The sequence below is a fragment of the Pinus tabuliformis genome, chromosome 3_1 (assembly GCF_031772625.1).
Source record: "Pinus tabuliformis cultivar Carrire ecotype Pingquan chromosome 3_1, CPIR1, whole genome shotgun sequence".
In the NCBI taxonomy this organism is placed as follows: domain Eukaryota; kingdom Viridiplantae; phylum Streptophyta; class Pinopsida; order Pinales; family Pinaceae; genus Pinus; species Pinus tabuliformis.
This window is the reverse complement of record NC_142301.1, coordinates 950687160-950714522: the sequence shown is the minus strand read 5'-3', so window position 1 is coordinate 950714522 and position 27363 is coordinate 950687160. Positions and strand designations below refer to the sequence as shown.

The window sequence follows — 27363 nt, the reverse complement described above, 5'->3', positions numbered from 1 at the left end:
ACCATAACATTCATTATTTCTAAGGATAAATGTGATTAATGTTCAAATTATATCGTAAAGGTATGCTTCATGAGGAGGAGGACTTATGGTTAAACTGTAATTATGCTAGTTAAAAAAAAATCAGAATGGTGGCTTTTGTGAATAAAGTTATTCATAAATCAACCTTTTATATTTTCAGCGAGCACTGACACTTAATTCTGAATCGTTCTAATATTTTCAGTATGTAGAATGTGATCTCGTCCACATGAATACTGTCCATTAAATCGTGTGGGCAAAAGGCTTATCGAAACAAATGTTGATTAGTAGTTGATTGAGCAATCTTTCGAAGCAATCTTTTTTGAGACGTGCGGATATGAGTTATTATCCTTTTTTTCCAAAAAGGTCATATTTCTTTAAAGCGTAGTCTAACAAGAATTTGTATATTTGTTTCTTTGTGTGGTTAGGAAAACGACAATTTATTTAAATCTTACTCTAATGAGTTGTAAAGTTTGCCTCAAAACTACTACATAAAGGAGGGTTTTAAGGCAATATTTGAGATAATTTTTGGGTAAATTGTCTTAACTTGAAACAAAAAAACTTGTGTATTGTATTAAATATTGTCTTTAAGCGGGTGTCTCAAATATTATTGTCTTAAAAAATATTGTCTTAAAGATTATTGTCTCAAAAAATTGTATTTATAAAGACAATATATAACACAAGCGTTATTGTCTCTCTGGAGACAATATAAAACAATGAATCTAGAAATATCTCGCCACTAAAATAAATCGATATACAAAACATTTAATTAAAAATAAACTACAAAATCGTTGATTAATTCATGTTAGCACACAGTGGAATTGAACCACCAACCAATTGCTTGTAAGGAATACACTCTTCCATTGAGCTACCACGCTTTAAAGAATTATGTGAAGAGTTATGGGAATCCTTAAAATTACATTTATATCCATTGATTTAAAAAAAATGGTTTGGCATATGATCTATAATCTTTATAAAAAATGTAATCATGCAGACCATATTTTTAACTTACTAAAATAACTTAAGGGAATTCCGTGAATGTCACACCCTGCAACATGACACACACAGCTTGTGGAGTCCATTCAATGTATTGCTAGAATGCCATATTATTAGCACAAGAATGAATATGAGCACTAAAGGACCAATAATATTAATCATCCAAAAAAACCGCTAACAACCATGTTTCCATATTGCTAACATACTATATGCTGCAGTTGAATGAAATTTTCCCAATCGCCCAAGATATTCATTTAAATTGCCCATTTTACATAATAATTGAGCATAGTACATCTAGACATTGATATAAAATGTCCATTTCACATAATAATTCAAAGTAAGAAAAGCATTGGCCTAAAGTGGAAGAGTTGCCAAGGAGACAATGGAAAACCTTCCTAAGTACCCCTAGGGTTCAACTTTGTTAAAAGACTCTGTAACATTTGAAGTCTCATAAAATATCATATTAAAATATACTATTAATTTGACAACATAAAATATCATTACAAATTGCACGGATAAAATTTGTAACAGAGATCTAACTCAAAGTGACAAAAAGTGGATATCAACTTGGAATATTAAAACAATATTTCAGAATCAAGGCATCATAAATCAAGAACAACTCAAGAGAACCAATACTACCAAAATAACATGTAAAGTAGTGATATTAGCAAGTGGATCTTTTGTCAAAGGATGTACACATTATCATTCATTGGCCTCAAAAGGTAACTAGGGCCTCTCAAGCTCACAAAGAGTCTTATATATTGCAAAGGAACAAACATTGTTGAAATATTCATGGAATATCAATAAAACAAACAATAATATGGAAAAATCATCAACCCTTTTAAAAGGAGTGCCATTATTAAGCAATATTACTTCAAAAACCATTGCAATGTTGGCGACTCCTCAAATTATAATCACCCATCTCACTAGTTTCTCTCAAGCTTCCAGTATCTAAATTGAGATAAATGTGAGTAGAGAGAAAGCTACTGTTTAAGTCATTTGATAGTTGGGAGGCCAATCATATCCTAAAAATGAACGATACATAGACTCAAATGACCAATCAAGCAATTCAAGCCACCCATTGATTAAACTATAATTGGATTTGATAATAAAATTAAGAAAAAGAAAATGAAATATCGCATTGGCCCTAACTTCCCAACAAACCACCCAATGATAGTTAGAAAATGGCCTCCAAGTTCTAGAAAATAGATATTAGATAAAGGAGGAGCATAGAGAAAAGATAATAGGGAGTCAAATATACATAATGGGTAGAGAATGATGGTTGCTATCACATGAGGATGCAAACCCAAACAATGATCTTTCTACCAAAACTAGGGTACATTACATAACTTTTCATCTATACTTAACATCTTTAAGCTCTTTTTATCATCCTTCTCTCAATTTATACTTGTGAGACAATCAAACCACTAAATGTCCTGTCTACTTATATGATTAGCCCAAAAGAGATACAACTACCCTGTCCTCCAACTCCAAATAAGGCATCTCACCAAATCACAACCTTCTCTACTCACATCCATGTTCCATATAAACAAGCTGACTATCGTCCAAACACTTTTGAAGATAAACAACAAGAGACCTAGAATAGGTGGGAAGAAAAAAGACTACCAACACATTGCCAACATGCTACACTAGAGAAAATCGATGTTGTAATAGCCCCTACAAGGGAATTCCCCTCCAAACGATTTCATAGCAAGGATACACTTCCAAGTTCCAAGTAGCCAAATCAATCAAACCAAGCACTCTCTCATTCTTGGGAAATCGACCCTCTCTCCACCATACTTTGACCATAAATAGGAATGTAAGATCTATTCCAAAGACCAACATTGTGCTTAACTAGGAAAACTAACATGAAACATAATACATCCTCCTGACCATTATTAATTACTAGAAAATTAGATCCTTATGTTGTTGGACATGATGATTAGCTTGAAACCATTGCAAACACCAATCCCACAGAACAAAGTTGAAAGCCTCACTCCAAATAAGTCCAAGACGCAGAAACTTATTCCTATACCCCTCTAATATAATAACAGCTCCATGCATGACAAGATTCAATTAACATTCATTATTCACCTTTATTTCATATTACAGCATGTTTTTGCAAATATGAATTAGATTCCGTAATTGATTATGCATAATGTTATGCATGCATACCTTTGTTGCATTGAAGCCATCTTCCACTCTTAAATTATTTTTCTTCAACTGTGTCTCTATTTGTGCTCCCACCTATCAACAGTTATGAACACTATCATATACCCTCCATTCTTACTTTAAACAAATATACGTTGAAATGTAGTCACCAACATTCATAAACTAGATTCAGATTTCTATAATGCCAATAATATGGAATTTTTACAAATAGCTACCATTAGTTCAACCATTCGAAACTTTACCTAGATAACAACAACTCCACCAAAAATCTTGGTAATTCTTTCATTCAATTTTTATTTTTTGTAGTCTTGTTCTGCAACCTACAAAGAAAGTGTGAATTCATTGGTGAAAACCTTTGATAAAATAGGTCGATACGAAAGTTAACTATCAAGTAAAACATATTATAATATTAAAGAAACCTTAAGTTATTTAAATTTAATGTTTGTAATTATTGTTCCATGTTCCTTCAAAGATACATATATTCAAAGTATAAACCGTGCATCAAAATTGTTGCTTTCTACACTCCTGTCTTAACAACTCACAAGTCAAATTTGAGATTAATACCTTCATCATGAATGGTATTAATGAGGATATCCCTCCCCACAAGGTGATGACCACTTTACAATATATGGTGGCTATATAGAGAAAACAAGACAATAACTCCAAGCCTCCATTTTGATAAAGCAATCTATTTTTAAGTTATAGAGAAATAACACGCCTCAATCAAGCTTCTAATTTGATACACTCTTTTATTAACAACTTCCCGAGTGCTCCCATCAACAACTATCCTTGTTCAATCCTTGGCAAGTGCCACCTTAGAAGCAGTACCCAAAACCTTACTTCCAACTTTATCCAAGGGCAAATCCAACTTCATCCTTGATAATAGTGTCTACACAAAGAAAGAATAAAAAAAACAATATCAACATAAGATATTCGAAACCTATGACTATAGACACCATGGAGATATTTTATTCTCAATACCTCTCACTCAGTGAGAATTTATCCTATTAACATGAAAATTTGAACTTGTAGAGAAAACCCATTACCAAATAAAGATTGTTTCCACGACAAATGATATAAGATTGCTTATATACACACCGAGCTTTGTACTTAAGCTCTTAGTGCATGCAAGTCCTTAATGTAGCTAAACTTGAAAAATACCTCCAGTCAATATAGCAATGTCATCCAAATATTGGCTTTTCCGCTCTCCAAATCCAGGAGATTTCAAAGTGCCAACCTTCAATGCACCACGAAGCTTGTTCACAACAAGAGTAGCCAAGGCTTCTTGTTCAATGTCCTCAGCAATGATCAAGATAGGATACCCCCCACAGATGGCCTCTTCCAATATTGTGATCAAGTCTCTTGCAGTTGTGATCTTTTTGTCAACCAATAATAGCTTCAAATTATAAGAAAATATAAATATGCAAGTTCATTTCCAAATTCCTGACTAGTGAATTTTAAAAATCAAGCATAAATAAATATAAATTTAGAAACCCTCTTCCCATGCTTAGTAGCAGTCATATTTCTTTTTTATTAGTATTCTAAATCCAATATTGTACAGATTCGAGAAATAAAAAAAGGTTCATAAGGCATAGATTTTAAAATTCCATACAAAACCAACACCAACCCAAATTGAACCAGGAGGATGTGCCATGAATATATGACAGATGAAGGTAATTGGGAAACAATTCCACAACTCAGATGAGAGTTTATTCTAAAAATGTTACACATGATTTCTATCCATTCTCTTTTCATTACAAGGAGCACTAACAAATAACAACACAACAAAAAAAGGCAAGAATATTTCAATTCACATCAATTACCTTGCAATTTTCATACTCCATGGACATCTTCTCACTGTCTGTCACAAAGTATAGAGAAATATATCCATGATCAAATTGCATTCCCTCAACGACATACATATTTTTTTCTGCACTTTTCCCCTCTTCAAGTGTCACAACACCTTTCCTTCCAACTTTACTCATAGCCTCTATTATCATGTTTCCTATTTCATAATTATTCCCAACACTTACTGTAGCAACATATGCTAATTCACTATCTTCAACCTAGAGAATAATGTCGATTACATGGTCTTAAGTTTTAGCATGTACACTCCCTTATAGATAACATTTGTCCTAGATGTTTCACAAGTAACTCCTCAACATTCTACCTTGGAGTCTTCAAGAAACTCTAGCTGACAGTTTTGGATCAACTAATCTAGCATGTTGAACTCACAAATAATCTAGTGAAAGATGAAGTGAGTAACTATACTAGGGGGACTACTTAAGAAGTATTTCCTTATTTCTAGAAAGGTGCCCTATATTGGAATCATTAAATATCTAGTGGTTAAGATGGTACAAATGCCATGAAATCATATAATGATGGATGTAAAGAATCACTGATCGTAAACATCCATCCTACTTATGGTTTGTTGATGTCACATAGCTAGGGTACTCCTTTGGGGGGAAATATTGAGTTTGACTTGTAATATGCCACAATCCCTATGTTCAGAGGGAGAACCTATAGATTATAGTGGTAACCCTAACAATTACACAAATTCTCTCATGTATACAGCTGGTGAGATGGGTGAATATGTAATGAGTCTTAATGTTGAGCTTGTGGAAATTTCTAAGGATTTTATGAACAAGGATGAGAGGCCTGAGCCTGCTAGTCTATGGAATATTAGTTTTGATTTGGCTTCTTCTAAATATGGTTTTGGGGTAGGTTTCTCGTTTCTCCTACGGGTACTCATCATCCTTTTTCCTTCAAATTGGATTTTTAATGTACCAACAATTTTGTTGAGTATGAAGCCATGGTTTTAGGTCTTAAGACTACTAGGAATATAGGAATGAAAATGTTGCAGATTTTGTATGATTCCAAGCTAGTAATCAATCAAGTGGAAAAAAAATTTCAAGCTAAGAATCTAGTATTTAGGTAGTACAGAAAGAAAGTATAGGATTTATTCTATATCTGCATCAAAATAAATATCTATGTCATAAGTCATGGGTACATATTATCAGTGTATGACTGCTCACCCACATCCCCCAGGCTAGCTGCATAAAAAATATGATGGTTGAGTGAAAAAATTGTATGGAATACATCATAGATGTGTCATGGATACATCATGTATACACAATACATCAGGAGAGGAGTATAACTTTCAGGCTGGCCCTCTCCGTCAAGAGGATCATTTGTCAGTGTTAGGTTCCTATACCAATAGGAGTCATAATTTTTGAATGACTGAGATTAAAACCTGTAATATGTACATAACTTTGCTTTCTGCAAATGTTTTCCATATTCAAAAAATTAAAAAATGTGAAGAGGGTATGTCCTAAAATAATAATCAAAGGACGAAAAGAATAAAAAGGTCAAAAACCCCAAGAAAAGAAAAAGACCATGAACGTGAGAAAGCCAGAGTGCCACTACTATTTACTTTCATGCATAATAAATGATTGTGTGCAACTTGTTATTCATGCTACAATCCATGGTAATCAAACTATTTAATCTTGATTATGCCATGCTTTAAATTTCATGTTGATAGTTAGAGAATAAAATCTGACCAAACTGTTTAATCTTTGGCAGATAATTAGATAGGTAGAATAAATAAAAGGATCTCAACTATTTAATCTGAGCCCTTAGATGTAATAAGGTTAGATTTAGTTAGTTTACTATTGTAAAGAGAAAGAAAAATGTTTGATAAGGGTTTGCTAGCTCAAATTCACCCTAATAAAGAGAAGTAAAAATGGTAGGATGAGTAGGTGGGTAAGTAGAAGAAAGGTTGCAGAAAGTGTGATGATTGACTAGGAAAAAGCACATTTCAACATGTATTTCAAATGTGAATGGGAACTCAAGCATGCAGATGGATATTAGAGTCAATTAATTAATTTCCCTCATTCATTTCACCTTTTACTTAACTAATTTCCCACAATAAAGTTCAAAGTACTTAAAAACCCTAAGTCAAAGAGGCTCAGAGCATTTCTCTGACTTTTGGAGGGACCGAACCCTCAGCTCAATGACTTATAGGCAATAAGTACTAAAACCCCATCATAAAAATTCATTTCCCCCTTCAGTTCATTTATTTTCCCTAATAATACTCTTTTCCTAAGGTTAAATTACTTTTACCTAGGAAAGGTGTTCATTCCCCTACATAAATCATTTTCATATCAAAACCCATAAAAACACTATATCCTAAGTCTTTATGTGATTATCGGAAAGAATTAAAACACGAGATATCATATATTTGGGATATTGTGCCCCTTTTCTGCTTATTTGACTAAATTACTAATTTATTTATTAAATCCCTAATAAAAACCCGTTTCCCGTATATATATTAACTCCCGCAATATTAATTAATCCCACCCTAGTTTAATTATATAAACTAAGGTTTTCTACCTCGGACCCACTAACTAATCAATCCTCGATTAAGTTAGTTAAAAAACCCAATTAAATCTTGCTCGATACCTTAACCCCCGCCTTAATCTCACATTAAACCAAAACCGTCATGCTTAAACACCCGTCGGCCCCCCCATTACCTTCCGTGCAACTCCATCGCCCGACCACCACACGATCTCTCCCCTCCCCATCTGATGGCCCGTGTTGATTTCGGAAGGGCCTGAAATCCGAACGTTACCTGCCCGAAAAGGGTTGTTTTCTGCTGGGCCCCCGAGGCGACGTGGCGCTCAATGTATGGAATTGGGCGGACTCCCCCCAATATTGCCAAGCACCCAAAAGCCGCCCACTACATGCCAAAACATTCACTGTTCACCCTATTATGTGACAAATGACCACTGTACACCCGTACCTGCCAAATTTGATTTCACGCATAAAGCCAAAAAAGCCCCAAATTATTGTTTTTATCGTTTTTTAAACTGAAAACTTCCATGCACGCACCTGCGAATGTTGAAAGCTGTCAACCCATGTACAATTGCACCCTAAAGACGCCATAAAGCTCCCAGATTGCCTTCTAGCCTTCTTGAAGCTTTTTTGACTGTTCACAATTGCTAGTCACCCGGTTCAGACCCAGTTTTCTTCAATTCCAAGTATTTAAGCTAGAATCCATTGAAAACCCTGTCAATTTCCGAACCAGTCACTAAGTTTTCTTAATTGAAATTAAAGAGAAACTCTGATAACTTAAAACCCACCTGGAATTGAACCACCATTGCCCTAAAAGACTGAAATTTACCTCCCCCATTCTCAAATCCACAAGAATTGAGAATGGATGCCCCAATTGCCATGGATGTCAGACTAATTTCCACTCCTCACCTCGACCTGGACCACCTTCCCCTTGCTGATAAATATTTCCCTCTGTCCTTGAATCCTCTCTTAAACTATACTGCCGATATAGGGATCAATACCTGAACCATGCTGATAAAATTGGTCTTTGGGAGTCTAATTTACCCAAGTACCAATTCCCTAAAGTTCATATTTTCCTAGAAATTGTCCATTACTGCCATGCAAACTATATCCCCATCCAAAGAGTAGTGATGTTCCCAAACCATACTGTACTTTTCACCATCACTGCTGAATCAATAAATGAAATGTTGTAACTTTAAATAGTGCCCCCATATTTCAATTGGAGACCTATTAGACCGAAAGCTTACCACTGCAAAACTTGCTGAGATGTTCCAAACCTTCATTAGGGAGGAAAAGCATATCCCAAAAGATCCTCCTCCATATGTGGCCACCATATTTTCCTCATTTGGTCAGAAAATTGTAGCAATGATTTCTAGTGTCTTAGGTTACACCACTAGGGAGTATATAGATGAAATCATCCTGGCTTTCATGTCCATCTTTACTCCAGGATAGCCTCCTACTGTCATTTATGATTATGCCAAGAATATAGATAATAGGATGCATGACCAATTTCTAAGTATGAGTAATAAGAGAGTCTTTAAGTATTCCTCTGTCTTGTATCACCTCTTTTTATACTACCAAGCTGATAAGTTCCCATTTACTCTCCAGAAACTTGATACAAAGGGTCACCCTAGGTCAATGATTTTTTGGACTGCATTGGTCCATAAATGTGATTCTCCATATCCATATACAAACCTCATAGAACTATTTGTACATCCCATTGTGACAATGCTACTAGGAAGCCCTCCTCCAAGAATCAATTCATATATAAGGAGGATCCTACAACTCTCAAAACAGCACAAAGTGGGGGATTGGTACTTGTACCAAAACCACACTGAAATTAGGATTTATGGCTATGAGTTGGCCCCATATAAACTACCCAGATACCTCCCAATGAGGTTATTTGCTCTGGAGTACTACAGGCAGATAATCAATTCAGATGAGGTAGATTTTGTCAAAGCCAAAAAGAAGGCCCAACTCATAATAAAAGATAAACTAGGCTCATTTGTGTGTAATAGCCGAGAAGATGGAAATGAAGGAGAGAAAATCCTTCAGAGACTAAATCTAAAATAGAGCTTCATATGGAGATACGATCCCTTGGACTTCATTTGCAACAGAAGACAAAAAAACAGGATGGCTCCTTATATTCATCATAGAATCCCTAAAATAGAAAAATATTCCAACCAATTGGAGTGGGTGGAAAACACTTTAGAGGACAGGGATAGTACTGAAGTTGTTGTGGAAAACACACTGATTGATCTAGAGAAATAGCTTTCTGAAGGTTCTTTCCTGCAGGTACCAGGTGAATCACAAACACAAGGGGAATCAAAGCCACAAAGTGAATCACATGTAGAAGAAGAATCCTATGTACAAGAAGAGTCAAAACAACTAGAGCTTTCAGAGGAGCTAACTTAAACAAGTATACCAAAGCCCATCATGATTACTCCCCCAGTCTTGCAAACTCCTTTAAATGAGGAGAAAAACTCAAAAGAAATAGGGAAGAGGCCACTATTTTAGGCAAAGCCACATCACAGGCCTATGCAGAGACCAGCCTAGTTAAAAGACAAAGGATAAATCTTGTCTCTGAACAGGAATTCACATAAGAAACAGTTGGGGTCACCAGCATAGAAAGAGAAGGAAGCAGGCATGCCACTCCCTCTGGGGGCACACTAGAACCTTCCACATTAGACACTCAGATGTTGGAAAGGCAACAGAGTGTTTATTCGGGATGCCAGCTGATAGAGACTAAGACATTAGAGAAAGACACAAGGACATAAAAGCCAGAAATGAGAGGCTAAAAGCCCAAACTTATGCATAGTACTTAAAGATGGCCCCTACCAATCAAACAAGGATTATGTTAGCTTATGATGTAAAAGAGGGGAAGATGCAAATTACATTCATGAAGCCCACTACTCAGCAACCAAAAACAACAACAAACTTCAAAAAGATAGACTTCAAAGTACTAGCAAAGGACATTTATCATATTGACCAGATTGAGCTGCAAAAGCAGACGGGGGAGATGATTTACTCCACCTTGACAGGGAAAGCCATCACTGCCCACCAATTGTAAAACTCCCTAAATAACATATCAGCTCAGTTCCAATTGGAGAAGGCCTCTTCATAGGCCAAAGATACCAGAATCAAGTCCTTAGAGGACTTAGTCATTGAGTTGGGACACGATCCCAAAGATGTAAAGGCCACTAAAAAATTAATAAAGAAGAAGAATGATGATATAGCTTCTTTGAAGAAACAACTTAAGATCCCCTAGTTGCATCACCCACAAACAGCAGAAGTCCTGGAGGCACAAAAAGGAAATCAAGAGCTCATGGACTTGGACGTAAAGCTAAATGATAGATTTAAAGAGACAGAGAAGGAGTTGGACATTTTGATTCAGTCCAAACAAAGTGACCTGGCAACAACTTCCACAACTGCCATTCCCATAGTAAAAACTGTAGTTCCTTCTACATTGGCAGCATCTTTGGCACCAACAGCTCCACCTGCCACAACACTGCCAATCAAAAACAAGTCTACAACAGTAGGCAGATTTACAGAAAAAACAACCGAGCTAGTAAAAGCAATGGAGGAGATGTCCATCCAGGTAACAGAGCTCAAAAGGCTAAAGGAGAAAGTGGAAATCTGAGAAACTGACTGTAAGCTTGCCCAAATTCAACAAAGAGAAGAAAGATAGAAAGCCCTAAGGATGGGTGAGAAAATTAAAGTCCTAGAGAAAGATTTGACATTGCAGAAACCACTAGGACAGACCAAAGAAATGCTCTGGGCCAATATCATTGACTCTGTCAATGATATTTGGCCATCAATTCAAGTTATATTTGAGCAAACATAACTAGTAAAGGTAGCTACTGGAGCTATCCAAAAAGTAAAGGAAGAATTGGGTGATATGCCGGAGGATGCCAATCGACTCATCCACTTCCTGAACAGCAAGAACAGACATGAGCTAAATGAGCTTGGTATAGAGGATAGGACTGAAGCCATCCTGGAAGTCAAAAAGGTTCTTTCCAAAAGAAACCTCATGGTCAACTTAGAAGAAAAATTCCATAACATGCAGGTGGCCATTGACAGGTTTATGGCCAAATTTCAAATTTTGAGGGACAAAGGCCTTCCCAGTCCTATGGTCATCCATGATAAACTCATGACCCAATTGGACTACATTGACAGACTTAGGAAATTGGCTAAGGAACAAGCCAGTACTTCAGGTATCAAAGCCTTGCCTATAGGGAAAGTACTATATGACACTTTTGAAAACTTGTTCTTTTTAGAGCATGAGGTGAAACATTTGTTTGTCACCAAGCCCAATTTTTCTAAGTACACAAAAGCATACAAAATATATAGAAGAATGTTAAAAGCGAAGTTACCTGGGGATGAATGGTGGGGAAAAAAGACATATTTACTATAAGCTACCACAGTAAATCTGAAGGTAGCCAGATAAAACAGGTAAAAGATAGGTCAGCAAGGTCAAAGAGTAGCAGGTTAAAGAGTATCAGTGAAAGATCAAAATAAAGAAGATGCCAACATAAAACTACTAGCTAGCTTAAAGGTCCACAACTCAACTGCCACAGCCAACACTACCACAATAAAAGGGACAGCATGATGCAGTTTTCCATATGTCTCTATCTTCACGTTTGAAGATATTTTTATTTCCAAAATTAAATCTCAAATTGTTATGAGATATTTTGTAATTATTTTTGTATAAATAATTCAAATTTCGAAGTATTTGGGGTGGATTCAAAGACATTTATGTAGACTTTTCTCTCAAATCAAAGTCCTATTGTATCAAAAAACTGGATTGGCTTGTTGGATCATGGAATAAAGCTCAGATAATTTTCAGGATTCTTGTGTAAAGTGAAAATCAAATAAGTATTCTCTCATGTGTATTATTGTTTTTCCTTAAGTTTCTTAATAATCATATGTGTTCAATGAAATCTGAATGCTAAACTAGGAATGATATTTAAAAAACTTGCTTAAATGCACTTTGTCTTGACTATTTACATTCTTAATGTTTTCTTCTAAACTATCTTAGCTAAGGAATTCTTAGCTGCTCCTTAGCTTTCGTAGTTTTCCTTTTGGTTTATGTAGTAAAGGATCCTTAATTTCCCTTTGTTGATGATCACCCTCTGTTCCTCATTTTGATCCCAGTCCAAGGATTCTTAAGTTCCCTTCACCCTGGTTAGAATCATTCCATCCATCAGCCCTTGAAGATATTCCTTTTGCTTTTCTAGCCTGCCCTGTGAACATTCCGTTTAATGATCTAGTCCAGTTATACTATCCTTTTATTGACTCCATAGCCCAATGGCTTGGAGAAACTATCTCTATCCATCTATTCCTAGAATTCCACCGCCGAACCAAAATCAAAACCTTATGAACACTAAGAAATAGCCTAAAATCCTCACCCAAACAAAGTTAAATTATAAAGAGAGAGCCCTCTCTGGACTTAGGTTGGCTAGAACCTGAGTTTTAAGATTAGTTTGTGGTTACCTCAGATTATTCCCTCTTTTGATAGCTTCTAGGGAAAACTTCTGAGTGATAACATAGTGACGACTCCACTGGGGAACTCAAATTCTCAACCTTAATAAACCTTTGAGAAAAATTCAAATCTTTATTTCAAGCCTCTTGAAGGGTTTATTAGAAGTTATTTACAAAATTTTACAAAAATAAAGTAACTGGAAAAGTTCGAAACTCTGGCTTCAAGGAGAACTCACTATACTAGGGCCAATCCTGATCCAAACCCTACCCCGGTAGTGGATAATCCCGACATGATTTCAAGAAGATCCAAAAGACAAGAAAGTTCAGTAAGTCCAACACCTTTAATCAAATAAGATTCATTCCCTGATGAATGGTTGTTTTTAGAAGACCTCCCCTTTGATGAGTGATTTGACCTTTCCCTATTTAGAACCAGGTCTGAAAGTGCACTTGATGACATAGTTCTAGATCTAGAGTTTATTGTAGATCTTGAAGTCCAAAAGGAAAACCAGTCAATTGATGAGTATATTTTAAATTCCCCTCAGTCATCCCTTACTACTGTTAAGATCCCTGAGCTTTCTAAAATAGTTTCAACTCTCGTTAGTTCACCATTATTCCCCTCCACCTCCGAAGTTCATTCCTCACCTCCATTCATACCCTCACTTCCCTACCAACCTATCGTTACCCATCAAACACCTATTGTTCCTAGTTCTCCATCAACTACTATACCATCCCCTGGTACCCCAAATCCACTTCTTATCCCTGCCCAACTTAGAGCCATGGCAAATAGATATGCCCCTCTTAAGTTACCTTCTCCAGTGGGTGCCATGCTACAAGACTACCAGAAAAAAATTATCCAATTTGATGGAATAGGACCTTATACAACACAACAACATGTAAACAAGATGATAGATTATTTTGAATTGCATGAAATTGATATTGGAGATGTTCAAATGAGACTTTTTGCTCAGACTCTAGCTGGTGATGTTAGGAAATGGTTTAGAGCATTGCCTGCTAATAGCATAGATAGTTTAGAAGTATTTTATCAGCAATTTTTAAATAGATGGGAAAAGAAAAAGAATCCTCTGCAGATTCTTTCAAAATATGAAAGCATCAAAAGAGGACCAAATGAAACAATCCAGGATTACTGTACCAGATTTAACGATATATACAATGCAATACCAGTCAATCTTAGACCCCCACCTGACTTAGCTCTGATAAAGTTTCCTGATGGGTTTGACACTAATATGGAATTCCAACTTAGAGAGAGAAATCCTCCAACTTTAGAAGACATCCAGAGTGTAGCAATTAGTGTAGAAGCTAAATTGCTAGCAAAAAGAGCTAGGGTTAGGAATGAAAGGAGAGGACCAATGAAAGATGAAGCCTCACCCACTGACCTTAAAATAGATGTCCTAACCAAATGAATGTAAAAATTGATGGATAGGATAGAGAAAATTGAAACGAAGCCTCAATGGGACAATCAACAAGCACCTCCAGTGAGAAATCCAAACTTTAGAAAGAATCAAAATCAAAATACTGAAAAAAAATAGACCTGACCAGAATATTAGGCCTCCTTTTCAAGAAAACTATGCTAAAACATCCCATTCAGAAGACCCTGAACAAGACACACAAATTAACTTAATGGGATTAGATGAAGAGGAAACTGTCTTCTTGACTCAAGATGATCAGGAATTACATATGCTTCAGCAATTGCAGACCCAATCCGGAGAATCATTCGATTATAAGCAAGGGTATGATTCTGCTATCTTTGAAGTGCACAAACAATACAACTTGAGGAGTAAAAAGAACACTGATACTCCTGACCAAAACAAGAAATCAGTACCAAATCAACCTAAGAAAATCAAAATAGCTCCAGTTACTAAAACTCTCCAAATCCTCTCTAGACCAAATCAGAACCCTTCTGGTCCCACCATTGTAGATATAACCCATGACCAACCCCCTGATGATCAACCATCCACTTCAATCCCCTCCAAGGAGACAATGGAGAAATCTCCAAACACCATATTAGAAAATCCACATAAATATGCTTCAAATGCAGAAAAAAGAAGAGCAATCTACTCAAACTCTTTCCATGAAAATTCCAAGCCCTCAAACAGAGAAAACCCCTTTGCCTTTCAATTTGGGAGCAGAGGTGGCTAAACTAAAAATCTCAGTTCCCTTAATAGAGCTGATTAAAAATGAAACCTATAAATATCAAATAAGCAAAACCTTAAACTTTGTTGAGAATGAAGACTTTGTCAACTTGTTTGATGATCAGCCCGAGCTTATATTCGCTCCTGATGTTAATGGAAAACCATTACGAGGGATAACACCCTTTTATATTAGCCTTAACATTCTTGATAAAATCTTACACAGTGCAATGTTAGATTCTGCAGCTTCACATAATTTAATGCCTAAATCTGTTATGGAAAAATTAAACTTGGACATTACTAGGCCTTACAAGGACCTATTTTCATTTGACTCAAGTCAAGTAAAGTGTCTAGGGTTAATTAAAGACCTGTGTGTTTCCTTAGTACAATATCCTGCTAAAACCATTCTCATGGATATAGTTGTTGCTGATATACCACCTAAATATGGCATGCTATTGTCTAGATCATGGGGGGCTAAACTCCAAGGATCTTTGCAACTTGACATGTCATATGCCACAATTTCAGTCTTTGGACATCCTAAAAAACTATATAGAGAGACCCTAATGAAATATGTAGTGAGTAGTCAGGATAGGCCTCAAAACTTTCCTATCTATTCCATGCATTCTGACATTGATTCTTTTATTTTGTACAATGCTCAACAAACACAGGTAACTACTTCAAACAACATTATTTCAAAACCAAAAGAAATTGCAATTACAGCTCAAAATGAAATTGTCCAAACTCAAGAGCTTTCAGATAAAAAACATGATGAAGATACCTTAATCAATGAAAATTTTGTCCCACCAACTAGTAAGAATTATGAACATGAAATATTATGGCATCTTGAATTTGATGGGTCAGTGGATAAATTAGGAGCAGGAGTAGGAGTGTGGATATACAATTTAGAGAATGATCACTCAAAGGGCCATGCTTACAACTGAATTTTAAATGCACTAACAACATGGCTGAGTACGAAGCACTTCTTTTAGGTCTTAAATTAGTTAGAAAGTTAGGAGCTATAAGAGTTTCTATTATGGGAGATTCTGAGTTGGTTATAAAACAAATTATTGCTGTATATATGACCAGAGATCCTAGGTCAAGTTTTTATATAGGATTAGTTGTAGAAATATTGAACACTTTTCTAGAAACTAAGCTTGTAGTCATCCCAAGGAAACATAATATGCAAGCTCATAGTTTAGCAATGTTTGCCAACACTTGTAAGTTACCATTTCAACCTAACCATCAGTACACTGCTGAGGTTAGGTAGAGACCTACTATCCTAGGTAACATAAAAATTTGGCAAGTATTCACTAATGACCAACATATAAATAATTTTTTAAATTTAGAAGAAGAATTTGTAAATAGTAATGTAGATACCGACATAACATTAGATCCTGATTTTAAAGATAAAATAGAAATTAATGAAATAGAAGATGAAGAGATAGATAGATTTCATCCCACTAAATTTACAAAATCAGATGTAGAAAACCTAAAACAAGTTGAAATTGATGAGATAATTAACGAAGACTCTAAAATCATTAATCTCAAAGACAACTTTTTGCCCAAAGGATTAACTCCTTTGGAAGACTTCTTTGATTCAAATGATGTCCCTAGAAAACAAAAAATGGAACCCTTAAAATCTGATATTGAGGAGTGTAATATAGGTACTGAGGAAAATCCAAAATTGATAAAACTTTCAAAGTCCTTACCTCCTACTGAAAAGGTGAAATACCTTGAATTACTAAAGGAATTCCAAAATGTCTTTGCTTGGAGTTATGAGGACCTCATGTCTTATGACACCAGCATAATACAACACACCATCCCCATAAAATAAAACCAGAAACCTTTCAAATAGATGCTTAGGAGGATTAATCCCATCCTATTGCCTTTTATTGAAAAGGATATCCAAAGGATGTATGATGCCAAGATAATAGCAACAATTAGATTCTCTGATTGGGTTTCGAATTTGGTGCCCACAAGGAAAAAGACTGGTGAGATCCAACTTTGTGTTGATCTCAAGAATATTAATAAAATTACACTTAAAGACAATTACCCTCTCCCTGAAATGGATCATATATTACAAAGGGTGGTAGGGTCAACCATAATCTCATTATTGGATGGGTTTTCTGGTTACAATCATATTTTAGTTCACCCAAATGACCAGGCTAAAACAACATTCACTACTCAGGGCACATTCATATATGTGAAAATTCCTTTTGGATTAAAGAATGTAGGGGCTACTTTCCAAAGAGCCATGGACATAGCTTTTGATAAGGAAATTCATGACTTCCTAGTAATATATTTAGATAACATCACTGTATTCTCAAAATCCGATAAACAACACTTAGATCATCTAACGCAGGTTTTCATCAAATGCATGAAGTATCGAATTTCTTTGAATCCCAAAAAATATCTATTTGGGTTAGAAGATGGAAAGTTATTAGGCCATATAATTTCTAAAAATGTTATCTGAATAGATCTTGCAAGAATTGAGGCCATCTTACAAATACAACATCCTAGGAGCATCAAAGAATTACAAGCCTTTTTAGGAAAAATCAACTTTCTTAAGAGATTTATTTCTAACTTAGCAGAATTAATTAGATCATTGACTAACATGTTGAAGAAAGGTTCGACCATAAAATGGACCATTGAATCTTAGAGATCCTTTGAAGATATTAAGCTAGCCTTAACAAAAACACCAGCTTTGGTCAGTCCAAAGCTTTATAGGGATTTCATTATATTTTCCTTTGCCTGGGAACATACAATTGCTGCAGTCCTACTGCAGAAGAATGATCAGGGTTATGAACAACCTATTGCCTTTTTTAGCAAAGCCTTGAGAGATGCCCCTTTAAAATACAATATAATGGAAAAGAAAGCCTTTGCTTTGGTCAAAGCTATCAAAGATTTTAGAGTTTACATTTTATATTCTCATGTAATAGCCTATGTCCCCAATGCAGTAGTTAAGGATATCTTAACTCAATATGGTCCAGATGGAAAGAGAGGGAAATGGATTGCTACTATATTAGAATATGACCTAGAAATCAAACCAACAAAGCTAATCAAAGGCCAAGGTTTAGCCAAGCTCATGGCTGAATCGAACTGTCAGGCCTTAGATATAAATTTTATTGCAGAAATGGATAATGGAGAGGAGATGGCGACTCCACCAATCAGCTAGGCCTTTATTGAATCACCATGGTATGCTGACATCATATATGTTTTACAAAATCTACAAGCTCCTCCTGAATTATCCAGGACCAAAAGCAGATTTTTAAAAATGAAATATTTAAAATTTTTCATAATTGACAATGCTTTGTTCTGGAGGAATCATGAAGGTATCCTTCTTAACTGTTTATTGAAAGAAGAATCTGACAAGGTATTACAAGAGTTTCATGCAGGTGACTGTGGAGGACATCTTTATTGGAAAACCACAGTTGACAAGATTCTTAGAGCCAGTTTCTATTGGCCTACTTTGTTTTCTGATGTAAAGAAATTTGTAACCTCCTGTCATAAATGTCAGATTTTTGAAGGAAAGAAAAAGCTTTTACCCTTGCCCTTGAAACCAATCTCTGCTGAAGCACCTTTTCAACAATGGGGTCTTGACTTCATTGGTGAAATTCATCCACCTTCCTCTGCCCAACACAAATGGATCCTCACTGCTACAAATTACTTTACCAAATGGATAGAAGCCATACCATCAAGGCAAGCCACTGATACTGTTATAATAACCTTCCTTGAGTCCAACATCCTATCTAGATTTGGGTGCCCAACCAAGATCATCACTGATAATGCAGCAACTTTCAAATCTAGGAGAATGATTGATTTCTATAATAAGTATCATATAACCCTGGGTCACTCCACAAGGAAATGGACTAGCAGAGTCCTCAAACAATATTTTAGTGAATATCATCAAAATATTGTTGGAGGATAACAAGAAAACATGGAACAGAAAGCTAGTAAATGCCTTATGGGTAGATAGGCTAACCACAAAGAAATCCATTGGTACTAGTCCTTATCAATTAGTTTATGGAATGGAGGCTATTTTCCAATCTTCCTTGGGAACACCAGTGATGAAGCTACTCCAAGAATTGTAGGTTGAACCAATTGAAATCCAAAGAAGAATCAACCAAACAATTCATTTACAGCAGACTAGGGAAGAAGTGTACATCAGATCTCAAGTTGTGCAGGAAAGGATCAAGAAGGCTTTTGATAAAAGGATTAAGGCAGAAGATGTCTACCTAGGGGACAAAGTTTTAAAATGGTATTCAAGAAGAGAGGATAAAGGTAAACATGGGAAATTTTATTTCCTATGGAAAGGCCCATATATCATTTATGCTTTCAGAGGTAATAATGCTTTCTTCCTCAGAGAAATGGATGGCACAGAAGCAGAAGGAGGACCAATAAATGGTTGAATGCTCAAACACTATATTGAGCCTAGTTACTGATTTCACTAATCATGTGTACATACTTTACTTTCAAAAAGTCTAGAGTGGATTGGATGGTGATTTTTTGAAGTTGAAGCCCGAAGTGAAGGCCCTAAGCTTCAAAAGTTTTATTATCATAAATAGCAATAATGTAGAAATTTCAAATGGGAAAAGTTCCAGAGTAACATCACAACAATTCAGAAGGCCATTGGTTTACAAAGTTCTTGATATTTCACCAGGAAATTCCATCCCCAAGTGTATCCATTGTTAGGTTCATATACCAATAAGAGTCATAATTTTTGAATGACTGAGATTAAAACCTGTAATATGTACATACCTTTGCTTTCTGCAATTTTTTTCCATATTAAAAAAAAATTAAAAATGTGAAGAGGGTATGTCCTAAAAGAATAATCAAAGGACAAAAATAATAAAAAGCTCAAAAAATATGAAAAAATATGAACCCCAAGAAAAGAAAAAGACCATGAAAGTGAGCAAGCCAAAGTGCCACTACTATTTACTTTCATGCATAATAAATGATTGTGTGCAGCTTGTTATTCATGCCACAATCCATGGTAATAAAACTATTTAATCTTGATTATGCCATGCTTTAAATTTCATGTGGATAGTTAGAGAATAAAATCTGACCAAATTGTTTAATCTTGGCAGACAATTAGATAGTTAGAGTAAATAATAGGAGCTCAATTGTTTAATTTGAGCCCTTGGATGTAATAAGATTAGATTTAGTTAGTTTACTATTGTAAAGAGAAAGAAAAATGTTTGATAAGGGTTTGCTAGCTCAAATGCACCCTAATAAAGAGAAGTAAAAATAGTAGGATGAGTAGATGGGTAAGTAGAAGAAAGGTTGCAAAAAGTGTGATGATTGACTAGGAAAAAGTGCATTTATCATATTTCAACATGTATTTCAAATGTGAATGGGCACTCAAGCATGCAGATGGATATCAAAGTCAATTAATTAATTTTCCTCATTCATTTCACCTTTTACTTAACTAATTTCCCACAATAAAGTTCAAAGTACTTAAAAACCCTAAGTCAAAGAGGCTCAGAGCATTTATCTAACTTTTGGAGGGACTGGACCCTTGGCTCAATGACTTATAAGCAATAAGTACTAAAACCCCCTCATAAAAATTCATTCCCTCTTAAGTTCCTTCATTTTTCCTAATAATACTCTTTTCCTAAGGTTAAATTACTTTTACCTAGGGAAGGTGTTCATTCCCCCACATAAATCATTTTCATATCAAAAACCCATAAAAACACTATATCCTAAGTCTTTATGTGATTATCGGAAAGAATTAAAACACGAGATATCATATATTTGGGATATTGTGCCCCTTTTCCGCTTATTTGACTAAATTACTAATTTATTTATTAAATCCCTAATAAAAACCCGTTTCCCGTATATATATTAACTCCCGCAATATTAATTAATCCCACCCTAGTTTAATTATATAAACTAAGGTTTTCTACCCTAGACCCACTAACTAATTGATCCTTGATTAAGTTAGTTAAAAAACCCAATTAAATTCCGCCCGATACCTACCGTCGCGCTTAAATGCCCACGGGGCCCCCCCATTATCTTCCATGCAACTCCATCACCCGACCACCACACGATCTCTCCCTTCCCCATATGACGGTCCGTGCTGATTTCGGAAGGGCCCGAAATCCGAACGTTGCCCGCACGAAAAGGGTTATTTTCCGTTGGGCCCCTGAGGCGACGTGGCGCTCAATGTATGGAATCGACCAGCCTCCCCCCAATACCGCCAAGCACCCAAAAGTTGTGCGAAGCAAACCACTCACCGCCAGCCTGCTAAACGCCAAAACATTCACTGTTCACCCTACTACGCGACAAACGACCACTGTACACCCGTACTCGCGAAATTGAATTTCGCACATAAAGACAGAAAACCCCCAAATTATTGCTTTTATCATTTTTTAAAATGAAAACTTCCATGCACGCACTTGCAAACATCGAAAGTTGTCAACCCACATACAATTGCACCTTGAAGACACCATAAAGCTCCCAAATTGCCTTCCAGCCTGCTTGAAGCTTTTTCGACCGTTCGCAATTGCCAGTCACCCGGTTCAGACCCAGTTTTCTTCAATTCCAGGTATTTAAGCCAGAATCCATTGAAAACCCTGTCAATTTTCGACCCAGTCACTAATTTTTCCTAATTGAAAATAAAGAGAAACTCTGATAACTTAAAACCCACCCAAAATTGAACCACCATTGCCCTAAAAGACTGAAATTTACCTCCCCCATTCTCAAATCCACAAGAACTGAGAATGGCTATCCCAATTGCCATGGATGTTAGACCAATTTCCACTCCTCACATGGACTTGAATCACCTTCCCCATGCTGATAAAGATTTCCAAATCAAGGACACCTCTATCCTTGAATCCCCTCTTAAACTATACTACCAATATAGAGATGAATACCTGAACCATGCTGATAAAATTGGTCTTTGGGAGTCCAATTTACCCAAGTACCAATTCCCTGAAGTTCATATTTTCCTAGAAATTGTCCATTACTGCCATGCAAACTATATCCCCAGCCAAAGAGCAGTGATGTCCCCAAACCAAACTGTACTTTTCACCATCACTGCTGAATCAATAAATGAAATGTTGCAACTTCAACCAGTGCAAAATCTAACCCCTATTTCAATTGGAGACCTATTAGACTAATTCCCCAAGCTTACCACTGCAAAACTTGCTGAGATGTTCCAAACCTTCATCAGGGAGGAAAAGCATATCCCAAAATATCCTCCTCCATATGTGGCCACCATATTTTCCCCATTTGATCAAGACATTGTAGCAATGATTTCAAGTGTCTTAGGTTACACCACTAATGAGTGTATAGATGAAATCATCATGGCTTTCATGTCCATCTTCACTCCAGGACAGCCTCCTGTTGTCATTTATGACTATGCCAAGTTTATAGCTAATAGGATGGATGACCAATTTCTAAGGATGAGTAGTGAGAGAGTCTTTAAGTATTCCTCTGTCTTGTATCACCTCTTTTTATACTACCAAGCTGATAAGTTCCCATTTACTCTCCAGAAACTTGATACAAAGGGTCATCGTAGGTCAGTGATTTTATGGACTCCAATGTTCCATAAACGTGATTCTCCATATCCATATACAGACTTCATATACCTATTTGTACATTCCATTGTGACAATGCTACTAGGAAGCCCTCCTCCAAGAATCAATTTAGGTATAAGGAGGATCCTACAACTCTTAAAACAGCACAAAGTGGGGGATTGGTACTTGTACCAAAACCACACTGAAATTAGGATTTATGGCTATGAGCTGGCCCCATATAAACTACCCAGATACCTCCCAATGAGGTTATTTGCTCTAGAGTACTATAGGTAGATAATCAATTCAAATGAGGTACATTTTGTCAAATCCAAAAAGAAGGCCCAACTCAGAATCAAAGATCAACTAGGCCCCTTTGTGTGTAATAGCCGAGAAGCTGGAAAGGAAGCAGAGAAAATCCTTTAGAGACTAAATCTAAAATAGAGCTTCATATGGAGATATGATCCCTTGGACTTCATCTGCAACAGAAGATAGAAAAACAAGATGGCTCCTTATATTCATCATAGAATCCCTGAAATAGAAAAATATGCCAACCAATTGGAGTGGGTGGAAAACACTTTAGAGGACAGGGATAGTACTGAAGTTGTTGTGGAAAACACACTGATTGATCTAGAGAAACAGCTTGATGAAGGTTCTTTCCTGTAGGTACCAAGTGAATCACAAGCACAAGGATAGTCACAGCCACAAAGTGAATGACATGTAGAAGAAGAATCCTAGGTACAAGAAGAGTCAGAACAACCAGACCTATCAGAGGAGCTAACTCAAACAAGTATACCAGAGCCCATCATGAGTACTCCCCCGGTCTTGCAAACTCCTCTAAATGAGGAGAAAAACATCAAAAGAAATATGGAAGAGGCCACTACTTCAGGCAAAGCCACATCACAGGCCTATGCAGAGACTAGCTTGGTTAAAAGACAAAGGATAAATCATGTCTCTGAATAGGAATTCATAGAAGAAACAGTTGGGGTCACCAGCACAGAAAGACAAGGAAGCAAGCATGCCACTCCCTCTGGGGGCACACTAGAACCTTCCACATCATACATTCAGATGTTGGAAAGGCAGTAGAGTGTTGAAGCGTCCTCATTCAGGATGTCGGCTGACAGAGACCAAGACATCAGAGAAAGATACAAGGACATAAAAGCCAGAAATGAGAGACTAAAAGCCTAAACTTATGCACAGTACTTAAAGATGGCGCCTACCAATCAAAAAAGGCTTATGTAAGCCTATGATGTAAAAGAGGGGAAGATTCAAATGACATTCATGAAGCTCACTAAGCAACCAAGAACAGTAGAAAAATTCAAAAAGATAGACTTCAAAGTACTGGCAAAGGACATTCATCCTATTGACCAGAGTGAGCTACACAAGTAGACAGGGGAGATGATTTACTCCACCTTGACAGGGAAAGCCATCGCTACCCACCAATTGAAAAACTCTCTGAATAACATATCAGCTCAGTTCCAATTGGAGAAGGCCTCTTCACAGGCCAAAGATACCAAAATCAAGTCGTTAGAGGACTTAGTCATTAAGTTGGGACATTATCCAAAAGATGTAAAGGCCACTGAAAAATTAATAAAGAAGAAGAATGGTGATATACCTACTCTGAAGAAATAGCTCAAGATCCCCCAGTTGCATCACCCACAAACAGCAGAAGTCATGGAGGCACAAAAAGGACATGAAGAGCTCATGGACTTGGTCCTAAATCTAAATGACCAATTAAAAGAGACAGAGAAGGAGTTGGACATTTTGATTCAGTCCAAACAAAGTGACTTGGCAACAAATTCCACAACTACCATTCCCACAGTAACAACTACAGTTCCTTCTACATTGGCAGCATCTTTGGAACCATCAACTCCACCTGCCACAACACTGCCAATCACAACTGAGTCTACAGAAGTAGGCACATCTACAGAAAAAATAGCAGAGCTAGTAAAAACCATGGATGAGATGTCCTCCAGGAAATAGAGCTCAAAAGGCTAAAGGAGAAAGTGGCAAGCTTAGAAACTGACTGTAAGCTTGCCCAAATTCAACAAAGAGAAGAAACACAGAAAGCCCTAAGGATGGGTGAGAAAATTAAAGTCCTAGAGAAAGATTTGACATTGCAGAAACCACTAGGACAGACCAAGGAAATGCTCTGGACCAATATCACTGACTCTGTCAATGATATTTGGCCGTCAATTCAAGTTATATTTGAGCAAACAAAACTAGTAAAGGTAGCTACTGGAGCTATCCAAAATGTAAAGGAAGAATTGGGTGATATGTCGGAGGATGCCAATCGACTCATCCACTTCCTGAACAACAAGAACAGACATGAGCTAAACAATCTTGGTATAGAGGATAGGACTGAATCCATCCTAGAAGTCAAAAAGGTTCTTTCCGAAAGAAACCTCATGGTCAACTTAAAAGAAAAATGCCATAACATGCAGGTGGCCATTGACAAGTTTATGGCCGAATTTCAAATTTTAAGGGACAAAGGCCTTCCCAGTCCTATGGTCATCCATGATAAACTCATGACCCAATTGGACTACACTGATAGACTTAGGAAATTGGCTAAGGAACAAGCCAGTACTTCAGGAATCAAAGCGTTGCCTACAGGGAAATTACTATATGACACTTTTGAAAACTTGTTCCTTTTAGAGCATGAGGTGAAAAAATTGTTTGTCACCAAGCACAATTTTGATAAGTACATAGAAGCAGATGAAATATACAAAAGAATGCTAAAATCAAAGTTACTTGAGGTTGAATGGTGGGAAAAAATGACATATTTACTATAAGTTACCATAGTAAATTTGAAGGTAGCCAGGTAAAATAGGTAAAAAATAGTTCAACAGGGTCAAAGAGTAGCCGGTTAAAGAGTATCAGTGAGAGATCAAAATAAAGAAGATGCCAGCGTAAAACTATCAGCTAGCTTAAAGGTCCACAACTCAACTGCAACAGCCAGCACTACCACAATAAAAGGGATAGCATGATGCAGTTTTCCATCTATCTTTATCTTCATGCTTGAAGATATTTTTATTTCCTAAATTAAATCTCAAACTGTTATGAGATATTTTTTAATTATTTTTTTGTATAAATACTTCACATTTCGAAGTATTTGGGGTGGATTCAAAGACATTTATATAGGAGTTTCTCTCAAATCAAAGACCTATTGTATAAAAAAACTGGATGGGCTTGCTGGATCATGGAATAAAGCTCAGATATTTTTCAAGAGTCTTGTGTAAAGCGAAAATCAAATAAGTATTCTCTCATGTGTATTATTGTTTTTCCTTAAGTTTCTTAATAATCATATGTGTTCTATGAAATCTAAATGTTACACTAGGAATGATATTTCAAAACTTTCTTAAATTCACTCTGTCTTGATTGTTTACATTCTTAATGTTTTCTTCTAAACTATCTTAGCTAGGGGATTCTTAGCTGCTCCTTAGCTTCTGTAGTTTTCCTTTTGGTCTATGTACCAAAGGATCCTTAATTGCCCTTTGTTGATGATCAACCCGTTCTAAGGATTCTTAAGTGCCCTTCACCCTGGTTAGAATCATTCCATCCTTCAGCCCTTGAAGATTTTCCTTTTGCTTTGCTAGCCTGCCCTGTGAAAATTCCCTTTCATGATATAGTCCAGTTATGATATCCTTTTATTGACTCCATAGCCCAATGGCTTGAAGAAACTAGCTCTACCCATCTATTCCTAGAATTCCACAACCCAAACAAAATCAAAACCTTATGAACATTAAGAACTAGCCTAAAATCCTTGCCCAAACAAAGTTAAATTATAAAGAGAGAGCCCTCTCCGAACTTAGGTTGGCTTGAACGTGAGTCTGAAGATTGGTTTGTGGTTACCTCAGATTATTCCTTCTTTTGATAACTTCTAAGGAAAACTTTTGAGTGATAACAGTCAGTATCAACCGCAAGACCTATCCCGAGCCTACGTCCCTATTAAATATAATTTTGTTCTTAGAATGATTCCTGAGCCTACATTACTTCAAAGGCTCACACCCAATTTTTGTGTTCTTTGATCAAGTACATGTACACATGCAGCACCTCAAAAAGCACAATGAATGATGCTACAAACACTCATATATTATCAAGTGTTTATTTTTATAGCTAGTGTAGATCACGTGGAAACATGCTTGTTAGCCTCAAGGAAAACTATGATGCCTTTTAACTATGGAGATTCATTTCTTATTTTCCATATAATAAATTCTTCATGACTTAAAAACATCTGTTTTTAATTTTATCACTAGTTATTCTTTCCTCAATTTCATATTTCTTGTAAAATATTATATTTGGGAAAAATGGGTATAACTATCTGCAGAAGATAAATTATATTTCATATTCCATCACATTGATTCTACTCATCATATTTTGTTTTCTATATAAATAGTTACACAAGTTTGTAAATTATTCTCAAAAGTAATCCCCATATAAGATTCTGGAGTGTTTTTATCCTATTCGTAAGTCATCTTCACTACAGAGACAAACTTTTCCTATTTCTAAAGGATGCAAATATTTTCATTAAATACTTTGATGTTAGTCATGAAAATGTCTATATGTTATACATTTGTCATCTCAATGATTCATGACAGATCATGCGAAAGTTTGATGTATTACTCTGTGAACATGACACAATGAATTTGTGTGTGATATTCAGTTGGAAGATATTTATGCAA

At 36.1% G+C, this 27363-nt stretch overlaps 1 pseudogene; it reads right to left on the bottom strand.

Annotated features, from left to right (window-relative positions):
* Positions 1–1036: 1036 nt before the first annotated feature.
* LOC149190934 (ruBisCO large subunit-binding protein subunit beta, chloroplastic-like) lies at positions 1037–24639 on the bottom strand (annotated as a pseudogene).
* Between the last annotated feature and the right edge of the window lie 2724 nt (positions 24640–27363).